This window comes from Pseudopipra pipra, chromosome 20 (genome assembly GCF_036250125.1).
Source record: "Pseudopipra pipra isolate bDixPip1 chromosome 20, bDixPip1.hap1, whole genome shotgun sequence".
Lineage (NCBI taxonomy): Eukaryota > Metazoa > Chordata > Aves > Passeriformes > Pipridae > Pseudopipra > Pseudopipra pipra.
In genome coordinates, this window is record NC_087568.1 from 8,615,703 (window position 1) to 8,635,248 (window position 19,546).

Sequence of the window (19,546 nt, forward strand, 5' to 3'; positions counted from 1 at the left end):
AGAAGAAAACTCAGAAGGATTCTTCCAGAAGTAAAAAATAATCAGTCCTGAAGCACAGTTTGGGGGTGAAAAATGCTCTGTTTGAATATATGGGTTCAATTAGAATTGAGATGGATTGTGCATGCCTTGCTGGAAAATTGCATGTACCAAACTGAGAACCAGTAGAAATGAGGGCAAATGATTCAGATAAGACTGTTTTTTGCTTTAATAACCAAGAATACTTCATTTAGGAGAAGAGGGTTTGGTGCACAGTCATACCAGAGCTTCTCTGCACGTTCATTCCTGTGTAAAAGCAATATTTGGAGAAGGATTAGCAGCCACAAGGGACAATAGGAGGAAGATGTGGTTATCCCTTCTAAATATAAGTGGATAAAAAAATAATATCTTATTTCAGAAATGTTTTAGGATTGTCTCCTCATACCAAAACACTGCATTATTTACAGTCACTATAAATGTAAGTGGTTTGTGAGCTCTTGAACAGTATCAGCAGTGAATGAGAAGGGAGGTGAGTTCTGCTTTCCTGAGTTCTAATGGGGTCATTGGAATGGGATCAACCAGCAGCAACAGACCTCAGGCTCCTGAAAAGGAGAACAACAAGTCATAGTAGGGGCAGCCTTTGATTAATCTTCACAAAAGTGACTTTCATAACCAGCCCTTTTAAAGGAAAACTTCACTGGAAGTAATTTTTTCCACTTCTGTGAGAACAGAAACCAGGCTGAATGTGCACTTTGCTGTACCCCTTGGGCTCAGGGTTTAATTTAGGAGTGATAAAGATCACTTTGTCTTTCTGCTTCCTGAAATCCATGTTTTCCTCCATTCCCTGCAGTGGTTTGCTCTGCCTAATTACCCCGAGTGCCACAGCTCCAGCAGGTGGGAGGTGCTGCAGAGAGCTCTGCTACCCATTTTCCTTCTCGTGTCACTAAGATTTCCACATGTTTTTTCTTTTTCCCTGGGAAAAACCTTGTTATTTTGCAACATATTCATTCTTTCAGAGCTAACATTTTCTCCCCAGTATGCTGATTTTTCTTTCTGTCAGCTTTTCTGTTCAACCAGACTAAAAGTTTACAAGAAACTCAGCCAGTTTTCACAATCCTTCAAGAGGTTTTGCTGAGCCCTCTTCCACAATTTGCAGATTTTTATACCTCATCATAAACTTTCACAGTATATCTTACAATCAGAGAATCACAGACTGGTTTTGGTGGGAAGGGACCTTAAAAATCATCTTGTTCCACCCACTTGCCATGGGCAGGGACACCTTCCACCAGCCCAGGTTGCTCCAAGCCCTGTCCAACCTGGTCTTGGACACTTCCAGGGATGGGGCAGCCACAGCTTCTCTTGATAACCTGGTCTACCCACCCTCTGAGTAAAGAATTTCTTCTTAACATCTGATCTAAACCCACCCTCTTTCTCTTTAAAATCCTCTTGCATTTTTGAGCAGTTTTGCAGTTCTCCTGCAGCTCAGCCTTCCAGCTGTGCCCCTTCCTCAGGACCAGCACTGGGGGAACAAAAACAAAAGCAGCAAGTTCTGAATAAGTGGCTTTTTCTACTTGAAGCCTGATGCTGTTTTCTCTGTAAAATAAGGATTGGCAGAAATAAGGATTTGCCTGACACCAGGGAAAGTGCCTGATCTCCTTGTCACTCCATTTTCCCCTGAGTGTGGAAGCAAAGAGGAGTGTGCAGCTCTCTGGGGTTTGAGGAGAGATTGGGGTTTAACCCCACAGGCAAGTGAGCACCACACAGCCATTCCCTCGGGGGAATGGGGGAGGGAATTAGGAAAAAAAGTAAAATGCCTGGGTTGAGATAAGGACAGTTTAATAGGACAGAAGAGGAAGGGAAAATCATAGTGATAAAGCGATATCCAAAGCAAGTGATGCCCAGTGCAATCACTCACTGCTCTCCTGGCTGAGGCCCTGCTGGTCCCCCAGGAACCTCCCAGCCAACCCCCCCAGCTCTGTGTGCTGAGCAGGACACAGATGGTATGGAATCTCTCTGGGATCAGCTGGGGTCAGCTCTCCTGGCTGGGTCCCCTCCTGCCTCCTCTCTGCCAGAGCAGCGTGAGGAGCTGAAGAGTCCTTGACTTTGTATAAGCACAGCTCAGCAACAACTAAAACATCCCTCTGTTACCAACATCATTCTCATCCTAAATCCAAAGCAGACCCTGCACCAGCTACCAGGAGGAAAATTAACTGTCTCCCAGCAGAAACCAGGGTACTTTTGTAGCTGGTAAGTGTGGAACTCGTTGGAGTTACATAACTGCTTCAGAAAGCATCACCTCTTTGCACTTGTCCTAAATTCAAACCATATCTTGGCTTTTTATTTCTCTGAAGTACATATTGGTTGTATTTTATTTATATATTCTTGGCACACTTGTGATATGCTTGGAAAAAAAAAAAACAAACAAGAAACCAATCCTTAGACAAAACAACTTTCTTCTGACAGAAAGAGGATCTCTTCTCCTTGGTAAGAACGCCACTATTTCATTTTCTCCATTTGATGTTTGACTGACATGTAAAAGGAGGTTACACAACAAACCATGCTCTGAATTTACAAATGAATCACCATCTTTTTAAGAAATAAACCCCATAAAAATCCAGCAAGCATATTGTCATACACCAGCTTTTATTGTTGCTTTGTTGTTTCTGAAGAGGTGCCCAGACTCCAGGTGGTGGTACAAAGAGGTGCTACAAACTCCAGGGAAGTTCATCAGCCTTTTCTAGCAATGAGAAGGAAAATGAAAGAGGGAACTTCATGACAGGAAAACTTTTCTGATCCTTTTTTTTACCTGTTCTGTCCTGGATGGCTCCCAGGATGCAATTTTCACACTTCAATTCTCATCTGAAATATGAATTAAAAATCTATTCATGGTGAATATTTCTTAGAATCTTGATATGGTTAAAATTAGGAGAGATTATTCCTTTGCTCTTACAACACATGGAATGGTGTGATCTGACTATATACATCCAAGAGGATGTGATTTGACATTTCCAGGCAGGAGAGGAAGGTTGTCTCTAGGCCCTTGGGTGTCCTGCTGTCCCCCTGAACACATAAATTCACTGCACAGGTCCTGCAGTTATTCTTTGTGCTCTCACTCAGCTTGCCCTGATTTCCCCAAATCTCTGAATCTCAATTTTAACTCCTAAAATCAGTGATTAAATTTCTGCTCATTTGTGCTCATCCATAACAACACTAATGTAGTTGGCAGCTCTTTCACAGCTAAATTCTAGGACTTTCCACACCAGGGGTGTTGCCTTCTCTAGGTTGTGTCTGATTCAGCAGCTGAACTTAGAGAGGGCTCTGATTTCCTGGAAAAAAACTTCAGGTGAAAGTGTTCCCTGTTCTACCCAGGGTTTCTCTACTAAATTCTTCTGCCTGGCTTAAAGACTTGGATTCACTCTTCTCTAGCAGCTCATCTGGGCTGAGTTGCTCTCCCATTCCAAATGCTCCACTTGATATAAAATAGGATAAAAATATGGGAACAGCTTCCTGCCCTGGCTCCAAGAAATGTTTAGCCAGTGACACAAAGCAGAGCAAGTTCCTGAGGAGCAGCTGAGAGGCTGCCAGCAGGTAATGAGTGACTGCTGAGGGAGCTTGGACTCCAGGGTTCCCATCCTTGATCCAAATCCAGCAAGCTGGGTCTGGGTCCTGAGTCTCCTTCACCCTAAATGGCTTTGGCTGTTGGTCTGAGATGAAGAGAAGAGCACAACTTGTTGTCTTCATGGATTTGTGGGAGGTGGGATTCACCCACACCAGGAGACCATTCTGGAGATAAACATCTTTCAGTCTCAAATTTAACCCTGGATTTCCTTCCAGCTTCACCCCTCACCTGGTAATTTTTAGTATCTGACCAATCTGCTGCTCAATATACCGGTGTCTTCCTGCAAAACCCTATGAGAGGCCTCCTTTGTTACTGTGATAATTAATGAAGTGCTTGCATTACTGAGTAATCCCAAATGGCTGGGCATGGGATCAAGAACCTGTCCTTATTTACCTAGTCCTTTGAAGGTTTTTATTCTAAATGTGAAGGTTCTCACCTCAGCTGTAGCTGGAGACGTGAATAGATTAGGGGTAAATGAGGTGTTGACATAAGTGGAATTAAAAAAGTATCACTGAGACAGAAGTGGAATTTAAAGTGCTATTTTTAGGCTTGCTCAGAAATTTGTCTGATTTTCCTGCTCTGAAATCAGAATATAAATCTCATTGGGTTTGATCTTAAAGCAGCATCTCCTAATCTTGCTCTGTGACACCCCTGTAAGGGCAGGATTGAGGCTGGGATTTTCCAGGTGGGGGACAGTGACATTAAGGATTGTGTGTTACCTGAGATCACACAGGGTTTCTGGCTGGGGCAAATTGCTGAATACACATCTTTAGCTGGCACCCTTATTTCTAACCCCTCCATTTCTGGAGCAAGGGCTCTATATTTGAGAGAAGAGAAATCAATGAAGGCTAAGCAAAGCTGAATCCTTTGCTGTTAGTGTCCTTCTCAGATGAAGTTTTCCACCACTCCTATAGTTATTTATCATTATTTCAAGTTGTTGTTGGATTTAGGGTTGGGTTTTCTTTGCTCAGTAGTAATTTTTGTCAGCAGTTGGGACATCACTGAACGGATGACGAATACAAAGTGTTCTCAGCAAGAAAGATGTGACATTAAAACTCCATCTACCTCCACCCTCATAAAAGAGGAGTGGGAAAGGTCCCCCTGTGTCTTCAAATGTGTCTCATTGCAACGAAATGAGGTACTGGGGGAAAACCTCCATCCTGTGCATCCGGGCAGCATTCCTGGCTCGGGGCTGCTATATTCACCCAGGCAGGATTACTCAGAAATCCTCTGTGATTTATGGAGGCGCAAGAGACTGCACTGTCCCAAAGAACCGTGTGCCACAGGCTTCATCCCGGATGCACAGTCACAAGAAAACAATTGTTTAAATGCTCGAGGAAAGCGCGTAACGAGGCCCTGAGCTCCCCATTTACGGCCTGAGCGGAGCCCCAGCTGTGCTGGTGAGTGATTTCCCTGCTCCACAGGCCAGAAAGCCAAGCTCCAGCTGTGCTTCTGGGACAGAGATGTCCCCTGTCACCCCAGCGGTGCCATGTGGAGGTGGTGGAGGAGGAGGAAGCCACCCCAGCCGGGAGGACGCGCAGAGGATGTGACAGAACGGGAGCGTCTCGGAGGAGGACTTGGCTCCAGCCCCGCCAACACGATTTGGCCTCGGGCCCTACAGCAGCAAGGAATGACCTTAAATAGCAGTGGAATTGTGTGAGCATGTGCTGCTGGAACAGGAGCCTGGGACATCCTGGAATGCTGACTCACCCCGGGGGTTGCTCCACGGGGAGATGAATGCTGGGTTATTCATCACAAGGTGTCCGTGGGTGCCCGCAGGAATCCACACCTCCTGCTTCCCCTTGGGTCAGAGCAGGGAGTCGGTGCTCCTGTGCAACAGGAACAAACTTTGGCAAAACTTTCAGCCAGAGTCTGAGGCAGAGGCTGGACGTGCCGCTCGGTGTCTGACCCGCGGCGTGGGGGTTGTTCTGGCCACTGTAATGAGGGAGCTCCACGGGCACTTCTGTGGACTTTTGTGGGCAAAGATTCAGCTGTTAAAAATTAAAAAAGCCCAAACATGCTGAGTAAAGCTTATAAAAGTGTGTGCTGGGTGTTTGGGTTTCCAGGTTTCTGGCCTGGGGAGGGTGTGGGGGTCTCTGTGAGGACAGGCCAGGGCTCCTGGTTCCTCACTGCTGGGCCTGCAAGTTACACTGGTGGTGCCTTGGTGAAAAGTGTGGTTTCAAAGGAGGTAAAATGTCACACAGGCCATGAGGGGGAGGAAAAAAGTGTGAGGAAGCAGCTCTGTGAACAGCCAGGTCAGCAGGAGGAGGGGAGGAGGTGTTCACTGCAGCCCATGGAGGGGAGCAGGGACCCACAGGGCAGCCCTGGAGGGAGCCCAGGCTACAGCAGGAGGGTATTTTGTGTTTTCTGACAGCAGTTGTGACCCTTGGAGGACCCACATGGTAAAAAGCATAAGGAGGGAAGGAGGAGTTATGGACTGTCCATAACCCCCCATTCCCTGTCTCCCAGCACTGCTCAGGACTGGGGGAAAACAGTAGAATCAGGAGTGAAACTGTGAAGACAGGGGTGGGGTAGCCAAGGTGTTTCAATTTGTTTCTCACTTTCTCAACATATTTTAATTTGCAATACATTATTTTCTTTAAGGTGTCTGTTTTGCCTGTGGCTGCTGTTGCTAAGTGATCTCCCTGTCCTTATCTCAGCCTACGAGTTTTCCATCTTCTGTTCTTCCCCTGCCCTTTTTGAGGGAGTTTTTGGTGTCCTAACATCTAATCAAAATCTATTCAGGAAGAACTGATGCATCAGCCTCAGCATCTCCATCAGAAGAGCCACCACTGCCCACGGCCTTGGCAGCTGCAGCACCTGCCTGGGAGCCTGGGAGGTCTGTGGGAAGCTCAGGAGGTTCCACACAGCTGGAAACCCGGGAAGCACAGCTCCAAACAGTAACTGTCGGTGAGAATACAGTGTTACCTTGGGCTAATAGTTTTAAACTCAGTCATCTGAGTCAGACACCTGCCCAGGTAATCACCATAGCAACGTCACAACAAACAACAGGAACCTTCAAATTGTCAGCCTGAGGAAAACGAGGAGCTGGTTTGCAGGTTTTGGGTGTTTAAGGTTATGCCTACGTGGAATTTTTGGAGGCAAATGTGAGCTGGTTTAGCACATGCACTGAACTGACAAAAAACCACAGGACTGTGTAGGAGTCTGTGCCTGAACTAGTACCTGTCATATCTCTGCAGACCTCACTGATTTGGCAAAAGGAGGAGAGACATGGGGATGATCAGAGGGCTGGAGCAGCTCTGCTGGCAGGAAGGGCTGAGAGGACTGGGATTGTTCAGCCTGGAGAAGAGAAGCTTTGGGGTGACCCAACTGTGGCCTTCCAAGACCTGAAAGGAGACTAAAAGAAAGATGGAGAGAGAGTATTTACAAGGACCTGGAGTGACAGGACAAGGGGAAATGGCTTCAAACTGCCAGAGAGCAGGGTTAGATGGGGTATTGGGAAGGAATTCCTCCCTGTGAGGGTGGGGAGGCCCTGGCACAGGTTGCCCAGAGAAGCTGTGGCTGCCCCATCCCTGGAAGTGTCCAAGGCCGGGTTGGACGGGGCTTGGAGCAACCTGGGCTGGTGGAAGGTGTCCCTGCCCATGGCAGGGGGTGGAATGAGATGATTTTTAAGGTCTCTTCCAACCCAAACCAGTCTGTGATTCTTTAAAAAGTACATTCATGTCGAAGCTCTGTCTGACCTGAACACAGGTAGAACAAACTCCTGCCTGCCTGCTGGATGTCAGCACATCCAAAGTGAACAAAGAGCTGAAGTTTATGGCCTGTGTGTGGTTCATCAGTCCCTGAGCTGTGTTTTCCTCACTGTTCAGTGGCTGTCCAGCCCCAAGCTGGGCAGGGAACAACTTCCTAACCGTGTGTATACATATCTTTCCCTCAAAGTCATGCATGCAGCTGACTGAGTTGCCTGAAATCATCATTTGGATTAAAGAGAAAAACAGTAAACATGATTAAATGGATATTAAAAGGAGTCTGGAGGAAGGGAAAGGGCACAGGCCTCCACATATCTCACTCCGGGGTATCTGCGTCAACAAAGCCAGAAAAGCAGCTGTTGGGATTGTTTCAGGGAGCTCCAGAATGATGATGTCTCTCCATGGAAATGTGCAGTTTGCACATCCTGCTGTGATCCAGGCAGTATCAGCGGCTGCCTGAAGCCTCAGCCACCCTCTGGAGCTCGGGCTCCTCATGCAAACCAGCTGAGCTCTGTCTGTCCACCTCGAGGGGGGAATGCCAGCCACTTGGACTTGATTCCCTGCTGGAAGGATCTGGAAGAATGAGCGAGTTCACGGCTCAGGAATGCTCCTAAGAAACCACAACAAGGGGATCTGAGCAACTGCAGACATGGAAAGTCTGTGCACCACAACCCCAGGTTCCCTGCGGAGAAGAGGAGAAGAAAAGGGAGGTGAGGATGATCCAAAGAAGGAAAACCTCCAGGATTTTGGACTCATCTCCCTTAAAGGCTCTTAAAGCAGCACATCATGTTGCTTCATGTGGAGAACAGGAGGTTTCCTGGTGGCATCAGTAAACCCCATGAGTTTAAGGGCAGGTCTTGCTCCTCCAGCCCTCCCTTGGTATCCATGAGCTGTGCAGATCCACACGTGGATGCAGCTCTGGAATGGCCCTTGTGGCTCCCAGGTGACTGGTGATGTTCAAAGACACGTGGAAAAAGGATTGTGTGCCACAGACCTGTGATTTTGTGAAGAACTAGACCTTCAGTGTGTGATTTACTACAGAAAAAAACCCAAACACATCCAAAAAACAGAGAGAAAAGAGGAAACCCCCTGTCTTTAGAACCACTGGATGCCAATACAACCTGATTTTCATGCTGTCTGTCTTTCATCCATCTTACAAAGCAGATGGGTGTTGTTTTGCATATGAGAAGACATAAGCTATAAAAGGCAATTAGAAGAATGTTTCTGATTATACAGATCCCAGAAATCCTTCTTTGCACATTGGTTATAATTTTTCACTTTTTTTTTTTTTTTCCAAAATGATCAGTGACTTTGGATACCCAAAACTGGGATGGTTGGTGCAATTTATACAGTCAAAATTACATGTTTAAAACACATAATTTGTGTTTTTAAAAAAACCCCAATGTAATAGGGGTGGTGTAATTTTTCCAATATGTAACAGATAAAGGATAGATCAAACCACAGAAAGGAGCAGCATAAAAGATTTGGAGATATGTTTTTTAATACTCACTTCACACAGCTTGGATTATTTCTTTCCAGTCAGATGTTCCTACTGGAAAATGGCAACGTAGCATCAAACAGCTCCCAGTAAATGAACATGAAGAGTAATTCCAAAGTGACAAACACGTGGTTATAAAGCATGAGAACTATTAACAGTTGTAAAAATTGGGGTGGAAATAAACCACTATTCCAAAAAGAAGAAAGAGTAAGTTCCTATGAAAGACAGAATTTTTCAGCTGAGTTATGGGGGAAAATTCTCACTTGGGACCAAACGTCCCTTGGGGTTATAAAATATTAAACTCCCCTTTCATGGCCTGTTGTGTTTGCACAGTAGGTTTTGACAGGGGCTGTCCCGGCTTTGACAATGTTCTTTTCATATCCCTTTTTCCCCAGCGTTCCCAACAACCCTGAGTGCTTCCCAGAGCAACTCTGGATCTGCAAAACTTCTCTGGGGTCTGATAACCCCGCTGGCTTCCTGTCTACAAAAGCAAACAGGCAGGAGGTTGTTGCCCCTGCTAAAGAAGTCGTGTTGTCTGGCTGCACAATTTCACATGGTTGTGTATCCAGCCAGCAGTGCCCTAAAAGCCTGATTCTCCTGCAGAAATGCACAGTGCACATTCTTGATTGTCTGACTCACAACCCCGGTGCCAGGATTCAGCTTCTCATTTCTATTTATTCACCACGGGAAACCTACAGCACAAATACATTGGATGAAAGCCTGGCTCCAGTGAAGGCAAGGACAACATTCCCATTGATGTCTGCAGGCAGAGAACTTCACTTCTGTGCTTTTAGTTGTGCTTTGCCCCTCCTGGCTGAGGGCTAAAGGGACATTTCAAAAGGCTCTGTTACCCATAGTGCTGATGAATTCCAGGGGTGCTTCCAAACACAGCCCCTGTGTACAAGAAGCATCTGTTTCCATCCTGAAGAGCTTGTAGCTCCTGAAATAAGGCAGATTTGAAGGAGTGAGCAGGAAAGATTTTTTCCATGGCAGCACATACTCAGACCCTGAGTCTGTTTGAAGCTCTCCCTTGTGCCAGGGTGTAGCAGGGAAATAAAGGTACGTGTGGCTGGGGAATAAAAGTCCACGTGGCTCATTGAGGTGTTATTCAGCTTTTGGAAATGCTCAGAAGTTTGGTAAGAAGCAGTTTGCATGTGATACACCTTGTCCCCACCTGTCTCTTGAGGAGAGGCCGTGTCCAAACCAAGATTTTGATGTTTTTTTCAGTGATAAATGAACCCCTTAGTTGCCAAGTCCTTACTTGTACATACTCAGACCTTGAGTCTGTTTGAAGCTCTCCCTGGTGCCAGGGTGTATATAATGGCCAGTCTTCGCAAGCGAAGATTTGGGAAAGGTCATAAACCCTTCGAGCCTGCGCAGTGGATTTTTTAGGTGAGACACAGCGTGCGCTGAACTGAGCCCACCCTTTAATCCTGAGGTTCATCTGCCGGGGCCGAGCAAGCTTGGACAGTGGCAGTGAGGTCCCCAGGACGTAGCTGGATTGCCATACAAGGCTGACGAGCTCCAGCTGCCCGGGGGGCCAGGAATTGAACCCGGGTCGCAGCGGTGCGAGTCCTGCACTCTAACCACTAGACCACCAGAGGCCCCTGCCAGGGTGTAGCAGGGAAATAAAGGTCCACGTGGCTCATTGAGGTGTTATTCAGCTTTTGGAAATGCTCAGAAGTTTGGTAAGAAGCAGTTTGCATGTGATGGATCTTGTCCCCACCTGTCCCTTGAGGAGAGGCCATGTCCAAACCAAGATTTTGATGTTTTTTTTCAGTGCTAAAACAACCCCTTGGTGGTGTGACCTGCCCAGCATAGAATCACAGAAAGGTTTGGGTTGGAAGGCACCTTCAAGATCATCCAGTTCCAACCCCCCCACCACAGGCAGAGATACATTGCAGCAGCACTAATGGGACTTTAATTTAGGCCACAGTACCTAATTTTGCTACTTCTCTGCAGAATTAAAAAGAATTGTTTTGGATTATACTGTAGTTAGGGAAAGAGGAGTGGCTGTAGCCTCATTAGCCCATTGCAAGGGCTCCTGTGTTTTCATGGGCTTCCTCAAGTGCAAATTCTGATAAAGAATCTTTAATGAAACCTCACAAAAATAACCCTAAAACCCAACCAAACCAGGAGGAAACTGTGCACTCAGGAGGATAAAATTTCAGGGGGTAAAAACCAAACAGCTCAAAGTATTTACCAGCTGAGCTGAGGATAGTCCACTGGTTAAAACAAATAATCCTGACAGCTCCCCAGCGCTCAATTAATCATTGGCTTTTAACAACAGAGACTCAGAGGCAGCCACGAAAGTGGAACAGGAAAGCAGGAGAAATGAAATGGTCCTTTGTCTTGGGGCTGAACTTGTTGCCCTTGCCAGGACACAAACAGTTCATCTGGGGAGAGAAACCCACTGGCCCACTTGGCATCCTGCAGCTCCTGGCATGTGCTGAACGGGGCAGTAGGTGGTCTGGCACAGACCTCCTGGATGTGCTTTCTCACAAGGTCCCTTTGCCTGGCAGGGAGGGAAAACAGCCCAACAGAGAGGTCTTTTCCATAGGATTCATGAATTGCTTCGTGGCACTTAGAGCTCTCTATGAAATATGTAGCTCAACTCTCAGATGTACATGAATTCTCTAAGGCTGGGTAGTTATTTCGTGCTGTGCCACAGAATTCCTTTGGAAATCTACTTGTTTCATCTCAGTGATCTATGTAAATTATAGATCTATAGATGATAGAATTCAATAGAGAAATTGTAAGTGAAGCAGAATTTGTGCATTCAGAAACCACTAAAATGATCAGGTGAAACAATGTGGCTGAAAATGAAATTTTCAGCGGGTCTAATTCAGAATCAAAGTGCTTCTCTCTGCTTCAGTCTCCATCAGCGTGCTTTGGTTGCCAAGGCTGTGGCATTGCTTACTTCAAATCTACTCAGGAGTTGGTCGTGCTGGTAGTTACAAATATCTTTGGATGCTTTATTGTTTGTACTATATCATTATATATTAACCTTTATATATATGCCTGATTTAGACTAAACTCTTGGAAGGACGTTCAGGTTTCAAGCAGGGAGTCAGATGGAAAAAAAAGAGAAAGGATGAAGAAAATTCAGGATATTTTGGCCCAGTTTGAAACACCTATTTTCTACCAGTGCAGTGTTATCCCTTAGTGCTTCTCCCTTCAGAGGTTGTTGGATAACAACTGTCTGTCACCTGAAAGGTCACAATATTCCTCTACAGCCTTTCACTCATGAGAGTGGTGGGAATGCCAGGGAGTGGGTAATTCCTTAAGTGGATGTAATTCTATTCATTTGATAGACATTATCCCAATTTTTTACTTCAAAAATTTAAATTTGCCTCAATTCCTGCTTAATATAAAGTGCATAAATTATGTACACCCTTGCTCTGCCAGGCTGATTAATTCTCTTCTCCTGACTGGCTTTAGATGGATGGTTCCCACTGGGGGCAAAGTGGAGCCCTTCCCAGCACATGAGCTGAATGAACCAACCTGTGACACAAAAACCCCAGGATTTTAGATATCAAATGAGTTTTACTGGGAAAAGCATCAATAACAAGTTTACAGGAGCTTTTTGTTTGAGATGGTCAAATTCTGGCAACATCAAAATACCTAGATCTTAGTTTTCTTACATTTGCTGAAGCCAAGTTGCTTTCTTTTAATGAGGAACGTTGGGAATCTACATTCTTGGGAGCTGTCAGGGAAGTGGAAGTGCAGGAAAGGGATTCCTAAAATACACAAGAACAACAGCTTTTCATTCAGCCTCTTCTGTCTTTCAAATCAAGAAGCTGAACGAGCTGCACAGCAAGATGAAAAAAAATTAATTAGATCCTTTTTTTAATAGAATGGGGTGCAGAGAGCCAGCTTTGTGTCTCACCATCCAGCAGAGTTGTCTCCATGAAACCCAAAGGCCCTGCCCGAAGATTTCATAAGTTCCACCAACAGATGTGAAGTCAAGTGAGCAGAATATTTTTGGGAGATGTTTCCACTTCCTTTCCTGCCAAGTGTACCCACTTTGTTGGTCTGGATTGGCCTCCTGAATCACCCAAAATTGCATCTGCCTCCCATTACTGCCTCTTTCATCCAGAATCCTGGAACGTCAGCGATGTTTCTGCCTGACTGGTTTTTGTACAAGCAGATAACACACTTTATTCCTTAAGAATCTGTTTCTAGGGGAAGGGAAAAAAAAAAAAATCGTCCCTCTTTTCCAAACAATTGTCAAGAGCTCCTAAGCCTTCTGGAGCATCACACAAAAGCAGCTTAATCCTGCTCTCTGCAAATGTCATGTTGCCTTGATCTCCCTGAACAGGAATTTTGTTAAGTTGTTGCTACAACATTTGCAGCAGCCGTGCCCTGTGTGGCTGCCTCGTGCCACAAATCACATGCAGAGCTGTCTGCAGTAACAAAAACATATCGGGGATGAAATGGCTTAAATCCTGGGTGAGGGATGGGGTGCCATAATTCCAGATTGTTCGCTGGTTTTTGCTCCGCGCGCTCCTGCCGGATCCTTCGACACTGAATTAGGTCATGGATCTGTAGGGGGGGTGGAATTTGCTGTGCAAAACAGAAAAAAATTCAGGTTTAGTGTAGCTGGGGCTTGATGCCTTCATAAGGATTTGCTGCAAGTAGTTTTGTGGGGTGAGCTGGTCTAGAGCTGCAGAGCTGGCACAGGGAAAAGGAGTTTGCTGCTGCCTGGCTGCTGGGGCAGAGCAGGGAACAAACCAGCTCAGGACCAGGGAATAACTATTCCATCAGGGAATAACTACTGCTGGGAAAGTTCATGCTCTTTCTTTTATTTTCTTTTTGCAGTAAATCCTCCTGTGGACCTTCTGAGTGGCTCCAGGCAGGTTTGGGATGGGGGTGAGCCTGGAAATGGCTGTGCAGGAAGGAGTAGGTGGCCATGGACCTGTGCAGGTAAGCTCTGAGCTGGCACATGTGCCCCAGGAACTTGGAATCTGTGTGAAAACAGCCCTGAAATCCCAGGAAGTGTGGAGAAGGATCAATTTGGGTTTAATGCTGGGCTGTCCCAGTGGAGCTTTGCTGGTTTGTGACCTGCCAGGGTTGCCCTTGTGTGTAAACTGTCATAGAATCAGGGACTCCCAGAATGGTTTGGGTGGGAAGGGACCTTAAAAATCATCTCATTCCAACCCCCTGCCATGGGCAGGGACACCTCCCACTAGCCCAGGTTGCTCCAAGCCCTGTCCAACCTGGCCTTGGACACTTCCAGGGATGGGGCAGCCACAGCTTCACCCTATGCCAGGGCCTCCCCACCCTCACAGGGAAGAATTTCTTCCTAATATCCCATCTAATCTTACTCTACCTCAGTTTAAAACCATTCCCCCCTTGTACTGTCTCTCCAGGCCCTTGGAAATAGTTTCTCTCCGTCTTTCTTTCAGGCTCCCTTCAGGCACAATTATTAGGTCACCCCAAAGCTTCTCTTCTCCAGGCTGAAAGAAGGAGAGCTTTGCCTGTGGAATTACAGATCATTAATTGTCTTTCACTGAGTTTATTCTGGTGGTCCAACTTCTCCAGTGAAAGACCCACAAAAGATGCAAGAAGAGCCTTCCTTTCTGTGTCCTGGTGAAAGCATTTTTTATTCCCAGAAGAGTAAGTGGGAAAGGAAACACTTATTTTATGTGGGAGGAGATCCAGCTCTTCTAACAGAGCTTTGGAAAAAATTGTCAGAGGTGATTTTTCTGTCCATCCTGCCCCTAGAGGAATTCTGGGATCTGCAGAGAGCCTGAGTCTTCAGTCAGAGGGTCTGGACTTCTGCAGAGGATTAGTAACATTACTGATCTCCAGGCACACCTGCTATAGATATAGCAGCCCACCAAAACTGAGGGAGAAAATTAATTTTTTTTCTATAGAAAATTAAAGGAAAGCAGTTTGTTCTTTCTCTTATAAAGTTACAGTCAGTCCACACTTTAAAGAGAGCTTTTTGGAGAAGGAATTCCCCATCTGGAGGGAAGATGTGCTGTGTGGATCCTGGTTTTCTGTTATAATTACAAGCTGTGTAGTGTTCTAGCTGATTTTTGCAGCTGAATCACTCAGCCAACTGTTTTGAACCCGAGCTGGGTGAGGGGAGGGCTGATCAAAAATGGTCCACAATTTCTTCTTTCTTGAGAAAATCTTTCTCTTTCTTGAGAAAATCTTCTTACAAGATTTTCTCAAGGGCTTGCGATTAGAGATCATTGTGTCATCACAGAGAAAGGGCAGCCTGGAGGTCATCTTTGGGATGGGAGATCCCAGGCAGGTCTTTTAAAATAGCAAGGGCAACCCAAAATGATGAACTAATGAGGGAAGACCAGCTTGTTACTCAGCATGACTTCACCAAAATCTGCTGTGCTGCATCAGAGCAGAGACCTGGCTCTGAATACAAATCCCTGTGCAGCACACTTGGCCTATGGGATGTCATATCCTTCTGAAGTTTAAATCCAAGCAGAGATTTTTCTTGTGGATCTTCCTCACATAAACAATCTATGAACACAGGACTTGGGATCTGATTATTCATGGTTTTTTTAAGGATGAAATTGCCCCACAATTCCATACCTGTGCAATTCAGAGAGCGGAGCAAGTCTGTGTTTGGGGGCTGTGGATGAGACAGCAGCAGATGTTTCTGTGTGGATACCCACACAATCTGGGAGGATTGTGTGGCCACATCATTTGTCTCTGTTCTGTGTGACACCAAAGGAATGATTCCTCCACTCTCCACGAGGCCAGAACATGCAGCCAGTCAGTGCTGGACGAGCAGCATCTGGCACTCGGGGCGTGGGATGCTACAAGAAAAGCAGGACAGGACACTTGAAAGCAAACAAAAGGTTGACACAATCTGGCTCCAGGCAGATAGAAGAAGAAGGACTTTAGGTTCAGGGTGTGGAAACACAGCCAGCACATGCTCCAAGCCCGGGCTGGTGACGTTCCCCAGCAGCTATGCAAGACAAGAACTCTTTCACGCTCCGTCCCCCTCAGCTCTGGGGTGTTGCACTGGGCTAAGTGTTACTTGACTTTGATGTTCTCCAGACAGGCCCCATATTTGTTCATGTTTACACATTTTGACAGGGAAGGAACGGCTCTGCTTAACATCCCCTGGCCTTCCTCACAGCACTTTGAAACACTGCAGAGCAAACAACAAACTCAGCAGGTCCTGCAGGGACTGGGTTCCCACTGCTTTGGGTCTGGGAGGGCAGGGGGTGACAGCTCCACTGGTGGAGGTTTAGGACCTATAGCTTGTCCTACACACATTTGGGAAGCTCACATTCCCTCCAAATAGGGACAGGAAAGCCATGGAGAAGGTGTGATAGGCCAGCTGCTTTGCTGCCTCCTCCTCCTTGGCTCTTTAACTCAGAATGCCTCATAAATATTCCTCACAGTAGCTGGACATTGAGGAGCTATTCCAAGAGATCCACTGCAGGGATATGCTGGAATCACATGTTCAGTCAGTGCCATCCTGCCTTTAATATCATTTGTGAATATGTCACTACATTCCAGGTTTGTGGAAAGTGTGGGTTTATGTAGTGGATGCTTTCTTTTTGAGGCTGAACTTAATTCTGATTTGAGTTAAAACTGGAGGGGAGGGGTGGACAATCCATTGAGCACCCTGGTCAAATTTTGTCCTCAATTGCATTGGTTTTACTTGGTATTTGGCTTAGAACAGGTCCTGCTTTTATCTGCTCTGTTATGTGCAGAGGCACAGAAAAGTTGGTAGAAATAAAGGACAGAGAGGTATCAGTGGGTGAGGGAACTCAGGCACAGAGAATATGAAATGATCTGTCTGTGTCTTGGGGGTTATCAGGGCACTTATTGCAAGGCTGTCTCTCCTCCTCCTCCTGAACTTTGATCATATTTAATATATTCTTTTTTATTGATTTTTTTTCCCCATTTGATTTAACAAGGAAAAGCAACAAAGAAACCACAAGTAAACCTGAAATGTATAAAATCTGTATACTGAAGGTGCAGCGTGGATCCTCTGAGGGCCCTTTCATCTAAATCCTGGGAAGCTGCATTACCACTACAGGGAATAACATACAATTACTTTTATGTAAAAGACAAGATAAGGCAAGGGATATATACACATGAAAAGGAGCAGCCTGTTTTAGGGCAAAGCTTTTCCTTGGAAAAGCAGCATATTTGGTTCAGGGAATTCCAACACTGATCTTTTTGAGGGCTCGGTGCTTTTTCGATTTCTCTTTTTCCCCCCTGGTCTCTGAATATTGTGAAATAGGACATTGTGTCACACTTCAAACTGGGATCCAACAGGCTGAAACTTTATTTATATTCAGGATTGATGAGGGTAAATGCAGCAAAGCCAAAACCTTCATTAAACTGCAATTTCAGTGGCCAGTGGGCAGGAACGCAAAAAAAAGAGCAGCAACCAGAAGAGCTGCTGAAATTACACATGAGTCTATTTATATTTAATAGCTGTATTAAAAAAAATAATCCAGTCTTACTAGTAAATAGAAATACAGGGCAAAACTGAGAAGGGTAGAGCCTTGTTGTCTCTGAAGAGATATTGTAAGAAAAAAACTGGCCTGTTACTACTGCAGTAGAATCAGGGATTGGATCAAAGGTCTGGGTTTTCCTTGTGAGGAAGATGAAATGAGGGTGGATTTAGAGCCTTCCTCTTCCCATCTGATAGTTTTCTTCAGTCTGCAAATAATCTGTGGAAAAACCCAAAGCCCTGGGCCAAAAAGCCAAATCCAGTGTGGTGCATTTAGAGAAAGCACCAACTCATCTGGACAAATAGAGAGGAATAAGAGCTGTCAGAGGGATGAGACTCACTTTGTATCACAGAACATGCTGAATTTTAGAAGGGACCCACAAGGATCATCGAGTCCAACCCTCAGCCCTGCACAGACCCATCCCCAAGGGTCACACCCTGTGCCCCAGAGGATCATCCAAACCCTCCTGGAGCTCTGGCAGCCTTGGGGCTGTGCCCACTGCCCTGGGGAGCCTGGGCAGTGCCAACCACCCTCTGGGGGAAGAACCTTTTCCTGAGATCCAACCTGACCCTGCCCTGGCACAGCTCTTGGGGCTGAATTTATCACTCCCTGGGTCAGGAAAGAACAGAACAAAGAGCCCATCCTTATGGATGAGGTTGGCAAATCAGACCCAGGAAGCACAGTGAGGCTGAGGGATTTAGGGAGCAGTGTGAGAGGGGGTGTGTGAAGCCCTGAAGCTCCTGAAGTTCAGGAGGGACTTCCCAACTAAACCACGAGAAACCTCAGCAACCAGAGCAGACCAAACAGGTAGACTGGATATCTCCCAGCACACCAAGGAAACAAGTGATGTTAGGAGGTCCTAAATGTAAAAGATATACAAAAGCAGATCTGCAGCTGATGAAAATTGGCTGAACTCTCTTGGAGCACAGTGCTTTATATTTCATGAAGTCTCTGTATTTGGCAGGGCAATAGTTTAGGCTCTCTGACACACTTAAGTGTAGATGGGCGGATGGAACAAAGTATGATTTCATTCAGCCAGTTGTTGTAAATATTTATGAACAGGGCCATCATTGGTAGGGAATGCACTGTTAATAAGAATGAAAAGGGCAAACATGACTGAGCCTCGAGGGGCACAGCTGGGGCCAGGGAAATTTATGTGTTCTTCACCAGATTTTTGATACCCTTCTGGAGCTCTAGACAGGCAAACGGCTCTGCAGAGGTGCAGATGCTCATTTCAGGCTAAGAATTATCCCTGTATTGATAATTCTGTACTAAAATCTCAGAAGTGGGCAGAAGTTTGGTTTCAGTGGTGTGTTTGTTCCCTGCTGGCTCTAATAACCCATGAGCTTCGTTCAACCTCGTGCTTGTGGGCCCAGTGAGCCAATCTGACACTAATGAAACAGATTTTGGGAGGTGAGTGTGAGTCTGCAAGCTCGGGGTCTGACTGTTATCGTGAGTCATTAGGAAAAAGTAACCTTTTAATTAAAAGTTGGGAAAAGGCTGCTGGTTTTTTTTTCCTTTCTGGAAAGCCGAAACTGGTTTTTTCCCAGCTACGTCCATTCCAAAGCAAGTTTCCTTCGAGTTCTGCCTTTCCCAGAAGCTCCACATTCCATTGCAGCCTTGAGAAGTGAGGAAGGATTTGGTTTGGCTGAGGATCTTTCTGGGTGCAGGGAGCTCTGGCTGCTTCTGTATGAACCCCTCTCTGTGTCCCTGGGATGGGCCCTGTGGCCCATCAGGGAGAGGATTTTGGAAAAACAGAGAACAGTATTAATGTACAATTCACAAGTTTTCAGGTTCAACCTCCAAACTTAGCCCTGACTTATGCCCAAAAGGATTTTATGTGGTTTGTTATAATGAGAAGATTTGTGCCAGGGAATACTTATTCGTTCTCCTTTATGAAATTATCTATACAAGTATTTCCAGCTCTAATACTTTGATATCTTAATGAGGGCTAAAACAGCCACAGTAATCTGAAGCAGATAAAGCTCAAACCAATTATCTTCACTCACACAGCTGCAGCCTGGCACCTCAGGGGCCTGGTTTGGAGGCACAGATCCATTTGTCAGGCTCTTCTGGCAAACACCTCTGCAGACCCAGATGTGTTGAGCTCCTTGGCTTGCTGTCCTCTGGCTTCCAGACTGGACTCTTGCAATGAGAGCCTGGAAAGAACATCATCCCACAGCCATCTTCCAGTTCCCAGCCTGTCCTGCAGCACCCTCCTGAGCAGAGTGTGGTTCCTGGAATCTCCACTCACTGCTGGTGTCTCAGGATGGTGGGTTTGGCCAGTCCCTGC